The sequence below is a fragment of the Thunnus maccoyii genome, chromosome 9, assembly GCF_910596095.1.
Source record: "Thunnus maccoyii chromosome 9, fThuMac1.1, whole genome shotgun sequence".
NCBI lineage: Eukaryota > Metazoa > Chordata > Actinopteri > Scombriformes > Scombridae > Thunnus > Thunnus maccoyii.
Window position 1 is genome coordinate 31379489 of NC_056541.1, and position 13349 is coordinate 31392837.

General features: G+C 38.9%; 1 long non-coding RNA gene across 1 annotated transcript; it reads left to right on the forward strand.

Annotated features, from left to right (window-relative positions):
* Positions 1-4022: 4022 nt before the first annotated feature.
* LOC121904681 lies at positions 4023-7400 on the forward strand. Its single transcript, XR_006098279.1, has 3 exons — positions 4023-4501; positions 6585-6643; positions 6769-7400. It is a non-coding gene; the product is annotated as an uncharacterized LOC121904681 (long non-coding RNA).
* Positions 7401-13349: the final 5949 nt, after the last annotated feature.

A 13349-nucleotide genomic window follows, 5' to 3' on the forward strand; every position in this document is an offset into this window, starting at 1 on the left:
CAGAGTCCTTTGACCTTGCTATTTAGTTCTTCTTCTGTATCTAATAAAAAAAACCCAAAAGAAAACACAAAAGAAAACCAAAACTGTATAACCTGATTAGCTTAAATTCCCAGGTAAGTAAAAAAAATCTCAGAGATCTCAATCAAAATGATACTTTGTCATCAGATAAAGTTGAATTGGTTTTAAAAATGTCAAGTGTTTTGCTCCTTTGGGATGATTAAGTTGATTGATTTAAAAGTAGGTGGTTGATAGTAATACAAGAATATTCTGGTGTGTTCAGCGTGCTACATCAACATATTTTACACAAACTGAAAATTGAACTATTGGTTATAGAACAAAAAAACAACAAAACTTTTTCTATACTATTCTGGGCCACCACAAAAATTATTTTAGCACCAGATGTATGATGTTCTGCCCTAGCTTTCCCCCTGCTTGGGGCTACATACAGTACCAGGAGGATCATCACCACCAATTCTGGTCTGTTTGCAATGTGATATGTGGCCATTTTGTTTAAGTGTGTCCTCTGGTTTCCTGGAGACAGACAATGACATGATCCTTCACTGGTCCTTCCACTCTGAAGCCTAGCACTTATTCCTACTTTATCTTCTGCAAGGTTTCAGCCTGGGAACTGCTTCTCAAACCTACTAGGAGATCTTCAGACACTTGAAGAAGGAGCACCCTTTAATTTAGGTGTGGGGCATTGTAATGCTTTTTCTGAGGCAGATCTTATGCCAACTTGTTTGAATCGAGTTTAGCTGAACCTGTTCTAAACTGCAGCAAAAGGGGTCAGTAAGATTCAAATGAAGGGCTTGTTGATTTGTTGCACAGCAACAGCTCCGGACCTCCGTCTGTGTTTATTCTGAGCAACTGCAGCCACAGTACTGCTGTGGGCTTAGGTGCTGGCAGATCAGGGTGGTCTGTACAGGGCCATTTCTGTAACTTTCTGACACCGATGAGCTGACATTCACACCCACTCCATACAGTGATTAGTCAGCTGTGTGAAGGTGAGGAAGAAGCCAGGGTTTGAACTTCTCTCCCTAGCTCTCCTTTTTCATTCACAACACAACTATTCCTGTGACTTTTTGTGTGAGTGCAACACTATGACTGCCTTCCAGGAGAGACTGTCTGCAATGATAGAGGTTTTAGGTCTATCTACCAATGTAAAGCAATATTATAATAATAAATTTAATATAATAATAGATTTTTTAGTTTATATAGCGATCGTGTTAGGTAAGAGTTGGTTATTTAGACATCCAGCAGGCACAGAGCAATGTTATCGTTCAGTTGTGTTTTTGTCCACTTGACCTGGCTCTTTAGCTTCTCTCTAACTTTGTGTGTCTGCTGTTTGGTGCTGGGCATGAAGAGCACAGTGGGTTTATCCAAAAAAAAAACAAAACAGCTGCTGCTGGAAACTAGATTAATGAGAGCTGTGAGACCTGAACTGTAAAGTTGTGGACTTTTTACCTTTCACATTACATATTCAGTCATTTGACCCATTGTTCATAATTGGTGCAGCTTTAAATGAGGAAGAGATAGACAGATTATACATTTAAGGAACATCAATTCAATTTAATTTACTTCACCAGGACAATCCACAGATCTGTTGGCTACTGTTTTCTAGGGAGTCCTAGGTACATATAATTAATATTTATTTAACCAAGATAGAATATTGGGCAAACTATTGATTGACAATGTGCCTTGATGTGGTGTGAGTACACAGTGTCTTCAAGTTTCATGTTAGGGGTTCTCCACCAATTTTTACCCCCAAAGATCAGTTTTCTAGTCATTACTACTACTCACCCTGTTAAAACATTTGCAAAATGTCCTTTGTACCTCTGGATGAGCCAAGTCAAACAAAATAGTGGCTTAGAGACTAAAAACCTATAACAGAAAGCTTGTTACAAACTGGGATCATGGAGTTTGAAAGATGCAGGTGTTTACTAGCATTGAGGGTTAAGTTGCATCATTGAAGGCGTAGAATCCAGTGTTTTTGCAGCTTGACAAAGTCAGCATATCTTTGCCTCTGCTGCTTCGATTTTGACTCTTTGTGTCTTGTGAATCTCCTAACTTTAAGGCAGTGCAATACTAAATTACTGTAGTGCCCCTTTAACTCACCCACAAGGCTGTTTCCCTGTTTGGGACACAGCTTTTCCGCTTAACATGAATAACAAGTCCATAACATACTCAAGAAAATGGAAATTTGATCATTTACTATTCCATGATAGCGGCTCTCCATCTGCTGAAGAAGATTGTGTGATATGATCGAGTCTCACTGGAGATACTGTATTTTCTAATGTTCAAACTTCTTTCCTGTTTTGAGAGTTTATTACCAGAAAAGGCTGTGCAGATCTACACAGGGCTACTTGATGAACCATCTTAATGCTTGATTATCACTGAAGGGTCCGTGATAGTTGTAAGCAGTAAAGGGCTCATGGGTGGGTCAAATTTTCTTTTTTCACATTAGGAATCATTGGAGTGCACAAGGAGGCTAGTCACCAGTGGCCTCACTGTCGGTCCGACTCTTCTATATTTGCCTGCTCCTCACAATAAACTCAATTCATGGGCTGCTCTACAGTGCAGAGGGGTTATGGAGGACAGGTGAAATTTGAATACGAAACCCCTGCCCCCTCCTCTCTATCTGCAGGTATACAATGAACAATAAGCATCATTCTTTCTCCGTGGTCTGGTATTTTGGGTAGGGTCCAAGTTGAGCTGTTTGGGTTTTTTCTTTTCCCCGGCTCATTAAGACCTCTTTCTCAAAAGAAGTGCTGTGTCATCTTCCAAGTCTAGTAAATTTATGATTCCATTTCAGCAAAAATTTTGTCTAGATCTTTATCCCCACCTGGTTGTTCATAGTCTTTAATTTGTTTTCTAGAGGTTTTTGGCTTAAAAAATGCATCAAGAAGGGCCTTCCCCCACTTGAAGCAATTACATTATGGCTCACTGTTACCAAGATTGTTTGTTATGCAAAGATGAAATCATTGGCTGAACGCCTGGTGGACTTTCTCAAGCCAGTTGGCAAGCTGATTGCTGTCGACGGTATGATCAAACAGATATCAGACAGGATATTGTATCTATGTTCCTTCACAGACTGTCCAATCTGACATTTACCTTGTTTTTAACAGTTGACAGTTTTAATGTCAAAGATCTAAAGAACATCTAAAAAAACCCTTCTCAAACCACTACAGCAATCTGCTCTTCATGTAAACTCGTGTATGCTGCTTTTCTCCTAAATCGACTAATTCTCAGACACCATCTTCAGCATGTTACAGCTCACAGGATGTCCTGCTACCTCTGGCTAGTTTATCACCCTGCATTCCTACTGTAGATCACAGATAGGTTCCCAGGCAAATCATTCAAAAATTTCATCCTGTAGAAACAGAACACTACATAACATAACATAACTGGCAACTAGTTAGTTTCATCTCCTGATCTTTACTAAATGTGTCTAAATTTGTATCAAATGTCCAATAAGTCCTCCAAATTAAACAATAAAATTGTTGAAGAGTAACAAAGAATAGCTTTGCATAAGTAATTGTTATTCTTCAACTTTTGGGTAGCAGTGTGGTATGTCAACGGGGTGTCAAGGACATCGAGTACATAAGGGATATTACCAGCATTAGACCAGTGAAATATTTAGCTTTGCAGTCATACTCAATGATCTCAGCGGTGAGCAGATTACAGTTTGTACAGGTACAGTAAGCCCCAAGAGGACTTCATGTCCATCATCACCTGCACTGTTTCAACTACACTTAGCGACAGTATTTGTGAATTTTTAACACTGTTTAAGGTTACAATGATGCTATTTCAATTTCTGGCAGTTAGCTGCAATCGAAATGGAAGTTGAGTATATGGGAGGAGGTAAGAGCTTTTGTCAATGTCTGACTCAGACTTGCCAGGCCGTCATATTTTCTGGAGTCAGTGCAGTTAGTGCAGAAGGACATGTGCCAAACTCAAAAGAATCTGTAGAAAAGATTCACTCCTTCATATTTTACTGCACTATTTAAGGATTGACACTAAAGCAGTGGAATTAGCCTTAAACTATCTTTTTTCTGAGGTGAAAATTGATGTGAATCCAAGTCAACTTTCCCTCCTATCCACCATTATCCATCCACTTTAAAATTACACACTACACATCCAGCTTATGGCAGTGATCCATTTTATTCATTTCAATTTGTACTCAGGTGTCAACATATATGAGCTGGTTCTATGTATGAATCATTAAGGGAAGCTACAGTATAAGCCTCCAGCCTTGATCTGTGTGTTCTTGGAGTGCACATGGCTCAACCCTCACAGAGGTTGGGCTCAGTCAAGGGCCTCTTAGCACATATCCAAGTACAGACTCTGCCTGCTGTCATCAGCCCTGCCTACTTCCTGTGGTGATGACTCCTCATGTGTTGATGGACTTCTGAGTGAACAGCCTGTCTTTGTTTCTGTGGGGTAAACCAGGATCTAACTGCAGGTTTAAGAATCCAGAGATTGTGTGGGGGATGGGGAGAAGGTAAATAAGTCTGCCCTTTCTTTTTGTGAATGTATGGTGATAGGTGAGCACTGTTTATCTGAGATAAGGCACGCCTCAAACCTGCAAACCTGAAGGAAATAATAGCAAAATGTATCATTGGCTGTATAACTGTTTGTTATGTGAAAATAAGGAATAGTGTTCAGAGATTTGGTGTGTGGCAAGACCTGGAATCTGTGTTCTATCCTGCACTTTGGCTGCATTTGCCTCAGGAAAATACTTTCAACATTATACAGAAGTGAACAAAATTAGTTGCAGCATTCCAGTGAAGCAGCTTGTTCCCAGTAATTTCATTTTCTTGATCTCTTTCTCTCTATTTCTGCCTCTGGCTCCCTCACACTTCTCCCCTTTAGTCTCTGTTGCCGTGCCACTCTCACCTCAATGCAAATATCTGCCTGAGCACACAACCTGAGCAAACAAATAAGCATGCTTTTGCAAGCCTGAGACATCAGGAGTGTTCAGATAACTGTTCAGTTTTAAAACACCTTATCCTTCACATCTGCCGCATTCATTTGAATTTATTTGGATAATAGCTTGCTACAGATACATTCAGCCTGTGTGCTGACATTGAGAAAATGTCTTTAATTTCACACAAATATCTAATTTCACTGCCTGGACTGCAGGACTATGCGGTGGCCTAACCCTTTCTTTCACCCACTGCAAGCCAGTCACTTGTTGCTGAATCGTCCTAACAGATATGGACCTCATGTTTTCATTAGCTTGAAAAGCCAGCTTTATAACTGATGGCTAGTGAAAAAACTGCCCATGGAGCACAGTTCTCTAAGCATAATGGAGGCCTTGTCTGTGCAGACAGCCACTGGTTCCAACCAACACCTCACTACATGAGGTAATTGCCTGGAATAACAGAGAGTACTGTATGTGATAACTTTTCTCACACACTCCTCGCTTGGCTGCTGGGCACTTAGAAATTTATAGAATATAAAATGAAATGCTTTTGCAAAAAACATTAATTTAATGATGAGGTTAGATACCTTTTTAAGAAATGTAAAAATATATTTATACCAAACACTAAGAAAAAACTAACTCAGTGTCAAGGTTATGTAGCTTCACGGATTATATCAAAGTCAATCACAGGTTTGTCTTCATCATTTAAATGCCAGTCAGCTGGTTGGTCATTGACACCCCCCCCCCCCCCCCCTTTACCCTCCTCCCACATTCTTTTTAAGTTGCTAATCACTGTATCCCCACAAATGCTCCTATATTGTAACACTTACGGTAAAAAGACATTTCCTTTTGAGTAAAGGCAAATGAGGTGCTCCCAAAGTTTATTTAGGCTATGAATATCATTTTCACAACAGCATGGCATGTTCTTGTTGTTGCGAAGGTGAAGCAGTAGGAAAGAAATGTTTTTTTTCTGATTTATCGTTAAAAACGGATTTAGGGCATGGCTGCTTACAACACAAGGACAACGTTAACATTCCTATTGCCTGCTTGTTGTTACTCAGCCACAGAAGTGTTACTGTCCTGTAAAGTTTTGGGTAGTTGAATAAAAAACGCTTGTATCTAATCCCATAAACACAAGTTAGCTGCTTTGTTGTTTGGAATTATACCACCATCCTGTGGTGCAAGCAAGCTATAGTTAGTCCGCAAAAGTTAAAGGAGAGTCTCCGGTGTATCTACCTCGACACATACACACTAACACACACACACACACACACTTTTTGGCCCCCCGAACTACTGAAATGAATCCAGCGCCCCTGCTGCTGCTTGCTGTAGATATTCATGGTCCCCAGAGGATGAAGCTGTTGACCCCTCAGCTTTGGTTAAATGAGTGAAGGCTGGCACAGTGTCATTTGAACATGTGTGAATGCAAAGATGTCCCTGAAGACCACAAAAGTCTTCCATCGTAGAGGATAAATGCTTGAATTGTGATAATGGTGCTCACTTTCAGACACTTTCAGACAGTCTCCCCTGTTGCACTCGTTTGTACACGTAAAACAGAAGTAGCTGTGTGAAGAAAGAAACAGAAGGCTTGAGAGAAATGTTCAAACCAACTGCTGTGTGAACTGTGTGTGCTTGTTGAATTGTCAGTTTCTGTGTTCAGGTGCTGATGGACAATCCAAGAAGCACTTAGTTTGAAGAGACTGATGGATCAAGATCAAGGTCAGCACGTTTGCTTCAATCCACCTGTTTTTTTTTCCTTTCGCATTTTCAATTAGCATATTTACTATATGGTTTTTCACAGTTTGAGGTTTGACTGGAACTTTTTTTATTTCATTTTGTTGCAGCCTTTTCCCCTGCGATGCTTTGATGGCATCTGACCGAAAAATTAGCACCGACAGCTTTTGGTGACAGTGGATGGTGGATGGAAACACGCATTAATTTGATTTTTTGTTTTTTCTGGCAATTGGATTCAAATTTGTGTTACATCTGGACAGTCAAGAACTCTTAAATGTACAACTTCTAGAAGACATTCAGTCATTTCTACTATTGTAATGGTAGTGATAACAACTGATAATGGCCATTTAATGGGATGATAACATCCAAAACAGGTGAAATATAAGTGTCTTCAGCATTGAATTGATTTGATGTCAGACTGATGTTACACAATGTTATTTTTATTCTGGGTGAACTAAATTTAATCTCAATGCGACCATATAAATCATGAAGCACAGTGAGTGTTTGTGGGAAAGAGAGACACAATAGAATATTTGATTCTCACCATGTGGGAACACAGCAGTGAGTGAGACAGAGGCTGTAAACATGTTTACATGCAAGCTATATTTACAACATGAGGTTTGAATTCCTGGATTGTTGAGGAAAGTGAACTGAACTAAGTGGTAGTGACAGAATACTTTCCTAACCATTCAAAGTTACACTTCAATTAAATGCCTCACCCAAATGTGTATAAAATGGCAGCAGTATTTGCTTACTCGTGTTAATCATTATTTAACCCCAGATAAAGTGAGAGCAGTTAGATATCACTGCAACTCCACCTGTAACCACTGAACACAGCCCTCACAGGTGATTGCTTGACTCAGTGACACAGGATCAGAGCCCATTGTTTGTCAAATTGATTAGTAGATCTTTAAATGCAGAGTAATAATACTGACTTTATCTCAGTAGATGTATGTTGGTTCAAAGTTCCTGTATATACCACATCACCTGTGACGGGACTATTCTGAGCTACTTTACTTTAGTATTTCCATCACTTTTACTCTTTCAGGAGGGTCAGAAATATTGTACTTTTTAAACCACTACATTACATTTACTTGACATCTATAAGGTTGAAGATCAGATTTCAATGCAAAACATATGATCATCTTGTCCAATATGATGCAAAGTACAGCATACTGTATAAGGTAGTTAAAGCTAGCTAAAACTTGACTCAATATATAATATAATGTAATGTAATATAATTTAACATAATATCATAAATTATATGGGTGGCACGGTGGTGCAGTGGTTAGCACTGTGGCCTTACAGTAAGACGGTTCTGCTTGGGTTCTTCTGTGTAGAGTTTGTATGTTCTCCATGTGTCTCTCCAGCTTGCTCCAACAGACCAAAAACATACGGGTTAGGTTAATTGGTGACTCTAAATTGCCCGTAGGTGTGGAGTGTGAGTGTGTACCCTGCCTCTCGCCCAATGTCAGCTGAGATTGGCTCCAAATGGAATACAGGAAACATAAAAACACAGTAAGATTTACAACATGAAAAATATAAAAGGTAATTGAATCGAGTAAAGACTGAATAGTTTGTACCCCCTGTGCTTGTTATTATTTCAAAGAGCAGATAGCAAAGTTACACTTTTCACAGTAAACTCTTGCTGACAAGGCGAGGGCTGAAGCTGATAATAACACAACTTAAGTTTTGATAGAAAGCCACTTTACAATTCACCCTAAATGAAATCAGGGGAGAAATTGTGTTTGTAATGTTTTCCTTTTGGCCCCAAATTTGATCTCAAGAAAAGTGGCCTGTCTCGTTTAACCAATTCAATGGCAAACTGCACATTAGCACACTGACATTTCTCGTGTTAGGGTAGATTTTGGTCTGGTGACACAGGAGGAAAGGTCAGATGGTCAATAACATCACAAAGCATCAACGTGCGGAGGCCAGGAGTATCCACAGCAGCTTTCATGGCAGTTTGTATGGCCAGTGCTAGGCCAGACAGACAATTAAAAAGTACAATATTTACCTCTACATTGTAGTGGAGCAGAAGTATAAAGATGCTTGAAATGGAAGTACTAAACTACAAGTACCTCAAAATTGTTCTTAAGTACAGTAATAGTCTAAAGTACATTGAATATATTGATTTTTAATAGCACCTGCTGGCAGCCTCTTCCAGTCCAGTCTGTTGTCGTGATGGACTCCTGATATTTACATCCCTCCACCACTTCCACCTCCTCCCCAAGAATGAAGAAGGGATTTGTTGTAGTCCTGGTTCTCCTAAATATCCACCACCATCTCCTTGTTCCACATTCAGGTCTAGGTGGTTCAAATCCACCTGGTCTCTCCCTGATATATCCAACAACTGTGGAGTCATCTGAAAACTTCTGCAGGTGGAAGTTTTAGACTGCAGATATACCGTAAATAATCTGTATAATACCCAGAGTTGGATTACAGCTGGTTTATGGTCCATACCCACATGCTTGAGCTCAACTACACCATTCATGTTCATTTTTCTTCGAAATTTCTTTTCTGACATCTGCTCCATTATTACAGCACTGCCACAAGCCAAGTTAATCTGAGTTTGAGTGGACAGTGCCACCTACTGGTACTGAAGAACCTGTGATCTTAACAGATGAGTACAAATCTCATTCTAAAGAAGGATCTCATTTAAATCATTGCAGTTTAAGACAAAAACAAATAGGAGTTATTAGGTGATTGAGTGGTTTAGAGTCTTCTGTCCAAAAGAAGGGGAATAACCCCCGAAAATGAAACGTCCAGACTGTCTTGAAACACTCACTCCAGACAGTTTTGAAATAAAGTAATGGATGCTATATTAAAGTGCCATGTCTCAGATTTAATTTGAGTAGGTTTATATCAGTATTGAAAGGACTGTGTGGGAGATATAGCCCTTTTAACACAAGCCCATGTACCCAAAGGGGTTTAACATTAATTGGACACTTGGTTATTAAATGTTTGTTGGGCAGTTGTGTGTTGTTCAGCACAAAAGAGCTCATATATGGCTCAGAGTTGATTGAGAGTTGTCATTTAGATTGAGGTGGAGTTGTCTGTCAATATGAAGAGTGAAGAGGTGACCATGCAAGTGAAGACGATAATAATGAGGCTGACAAAAAGCACAAATCTATCAGATATCAAAGTTGGCAAGTATGGTTTCCAATGAAACTGGCACACTAGCATTTATTGATGATTTCATTCCTTACAGAAGCAACAGGATGAATGCAGAGGTATACAGGAGCCTTCAGTGTGCTCACATTCAGCCAAATGCATCAAGACTCATTGGACCCCATTTCATGATTCAGCAGGACAACCATCAAAGCAACCAAAGAGCTTTTCAGGGTCAAGAGGTGGAATATCCTCAGCTGGCCAAGTCAGTCACCTGATCTCCATCCCACTGAGCTGCATTCCACCTGCTGAAGAGCAGACTAAAGGCAGAGACCCCACAACAATCAAGAGCCTACGGTGTCTGCAGTGAAGGCCTGGGAGAGCATCACCAGGGAGGTGATGTCTATGAGTCCAAAGGCTTCAGCCAGTCATTGATTGCAAAGGATTTAACATTAAATATTAAATATCATGATTTTTTTTTGACTTCATGTGTATCTGTTTAATTACTTTTGAGTTTGGGTACTATGTGTTAAAAGGGATATATCTCCCACACAGTTCTTTGTATATTGATGTGAACATACCCAAATTAAAGTGGAGATTTGGCACTTTAATGTATTATTCATTACTTTATTTCAAATTGAGTGTGCTGAAGCACAGAGCCTGAAGGACAAAACTTGTGTAACTAATAACTAATAAATACTTACTGTCTGGACTGTAACAAGTAAAATAACCCCCATCAAGAAAAGAGAAGACAAGAAATAAAATAAAATGGATAAAACTAAATGAAAGACAATAAAATAACCTACTAAATAAAAAAACAACAACAAAATCCTCCTTCCCTCTACACCATATGTTTCAGGTCACTCTCTACTGTCAAATGTAATATACTGTAACTGTAATAAAGGCAAAAATGACAAATAGGGGGGAAAATGAAGGGAGAGACATATTTAGAACTTGTGTAGCTATCTGAGCGGAGATAGAAAGAGACAAATATAAAAAACACTGGGAAGTAGACTGACCTTACCTAGAAGTCAGTGTATTCACTGCAGGTCATATCCACAGTATTTTACTTAACAGCTACACTGTGTGAGAAGATCAAATGTTGTTTCAATCCAGACGCAGTTCACTGCTTGCTCACATGGTTGTTGCAGTTTGGGTTTATGAGTGAGATATGTCGATGCTGAAGCTGCACCTGAATTCTGTTTCAGCAGACAACAGACTGTAATTTATTCAGATTAAATACAGCACAGATGTTAGGTTTGATTGGTGTGTTTTCATTCCTTCCAGATCATAGTTGTTTTTAAATATTTCTGAAGAAAGGAGCTCAGTCCCCTGTCAGCTTTTCAGGCAACAGCCTTTGGAAGGATACAGGATGCAGGTTTTGTCCTCTGAAATGGCTTGCTGCAATAAAACCCCGGAACTGATTTTATTGGATTGAGGCCTTTATTTGGGAGGGGTGCAGTGTGGCTTTGTCTAGAGTGAGGGGCCCCTTGCCCTGCAGCTTCGGCCCTCATTTCCTCTTCTAAAGGCTCCACTACCCATTTGCCTTTCTTCCCAGGGAAGTGAGACATAATTATTAATTTTTCATCCATTTGTTTTTGTTTAGACTTAAGACTGGGGTTTAGACTTAGGTTTGCAGAATACGGAATCACTCACAGAGGCATGGGTACAGGTGTCAACTGTGCATGTCACTGAGGTCCTCTGGTGGACCAAATTGACAGTACAGGATCTGTACTTTGAGGTACCAAATTATTACTCACACTTGTACAGTCTAACCAAAAAGACCATCAGACAAAACAGCAATTTTTTCTGAATCCTCTTTTGTTCAGCTTTTGCCACTGACACTGTCAGAGGTGCTCATTCAACTCTATGGTCATGGTGGAGATCATAGTGAGGGGTAGTACTGAATTTATTTTCTCTTGGTCCTTGAATACCACAAATCTGATCAAGAAGAAGAAGAAGAAGCAGAGGATGCCATTCCTCAGAAGAATGAAGCAAGCAAGCCTCCTCCTCCTATCCTCACCACCTTCTACCAGGGCACTGTTGACAGTTCCCACACCAGGTATATCATCACCTGGTGTGGGAACTGTAACACCAGACTGCAACACCTTACAGACCTTTGCCTTCACAAAGCCAACAATGTGTTAAATGACATGACACAGACTGTTTGACTCCCTGACACCATTTTGGCAGGAGATATCATAGAAGCCAGGACGTGTAACAGCTTCTTCTCCCAGGCAGTAAACACCACGTAGCCACCCAGCATTCATTCATCTGCACCTCAGCTAGACACTGATATGCATACGCATACACAGCGTGGCTTAAGTATGCATATATACTGTATGTATGTTGTTATATTGTTTACTCTGTTTTTATGCTGACATTTCTACCTTATTTGAATGAATTTGGGTTTCTTTTACTGCACTTATATTTATTTATGCGCTACAAACTTTTTCTTTTTATTTATGTTATTACCTAGCCCTGTGAAGATTAACATCTCATTCTGCTGTAAGTGTATTTTTCAGTGGATATGATTGGAATGAAATAAACTTGAAACTATTGGATTTCATTAAATTGAAATGTATCTATAATATTATGTCCTCCTCACTGCAACATTTCAAAGGGAAATATTGTAATTTGTGGGATACATTAATCTGTTGCACATCATAATACTTTACATTCAATGAAATAATATATAGTTCAGCTAAGCAACAGTATATAAAGTTACACTCTGCTGTGAAATGTACAATGAAATATTCTGTTATATTTGTTCTTCTCTCTACTGAATGAAGGATTTATCACTACTCTTAATAATGTGAAGAATCTGGATTATTCTAACACAGATCAACCAAACAGCTGTAAGCACTTGACATGAAAATGTAAAATGTAGTATCTGTAAGGACAGTTTCAGTTTTTTCAGTTTTATTGACAAAGAGAGTGAAGATGTCAGATCAAATAGCTTAGTCCCAGAAAACTTGATTAGATGAGATTAAGATTAAGGACATGATAAAAGTAGAGGGCAGTGTCTCTCATTGAGCCTCATCCATCTTTCATCTGAGTTGTTTGCATTTCAAAGAGTGTTTTTTTTATTTATTTTTTTTAAGAATGATTTTTTTAAGAATCATTATAATAAAGTACAATGCAAAAGTCTTGGGTCACTTGGGAAAATGATGTTTCAGTCTGATGAAGAGAGGAAACCTGATGTCAGTAATTGCTTCAGGTAGAAAATACTGAATGGTTGAGTTTGGAACAATTTTTGACACTTTTCTTACTATCAACAGTTGTGTTATTTCTCCTTATCTCCTTAAATAGCACTTAAAGTTGACTAAGACAAAGTCCTACATTTTTGATTAGATTTTTTTTTTTACGCACAACCACACACGAAAATGTTTAGCTTTGAAAATAATTTAAAAATAAATAATTTAAATGCTACTTTGTGATCTTTGAGATCTCTTCAATCTCCTGATTTTCCTTTAAAGTTCCCCTTAAGTTTATTCATTATTATTTTAACAAAACAAGAAACCCAAACTGTATGACAATATTATATATTCATTCTGTACTGAGTCTGTGAGATAGCTAC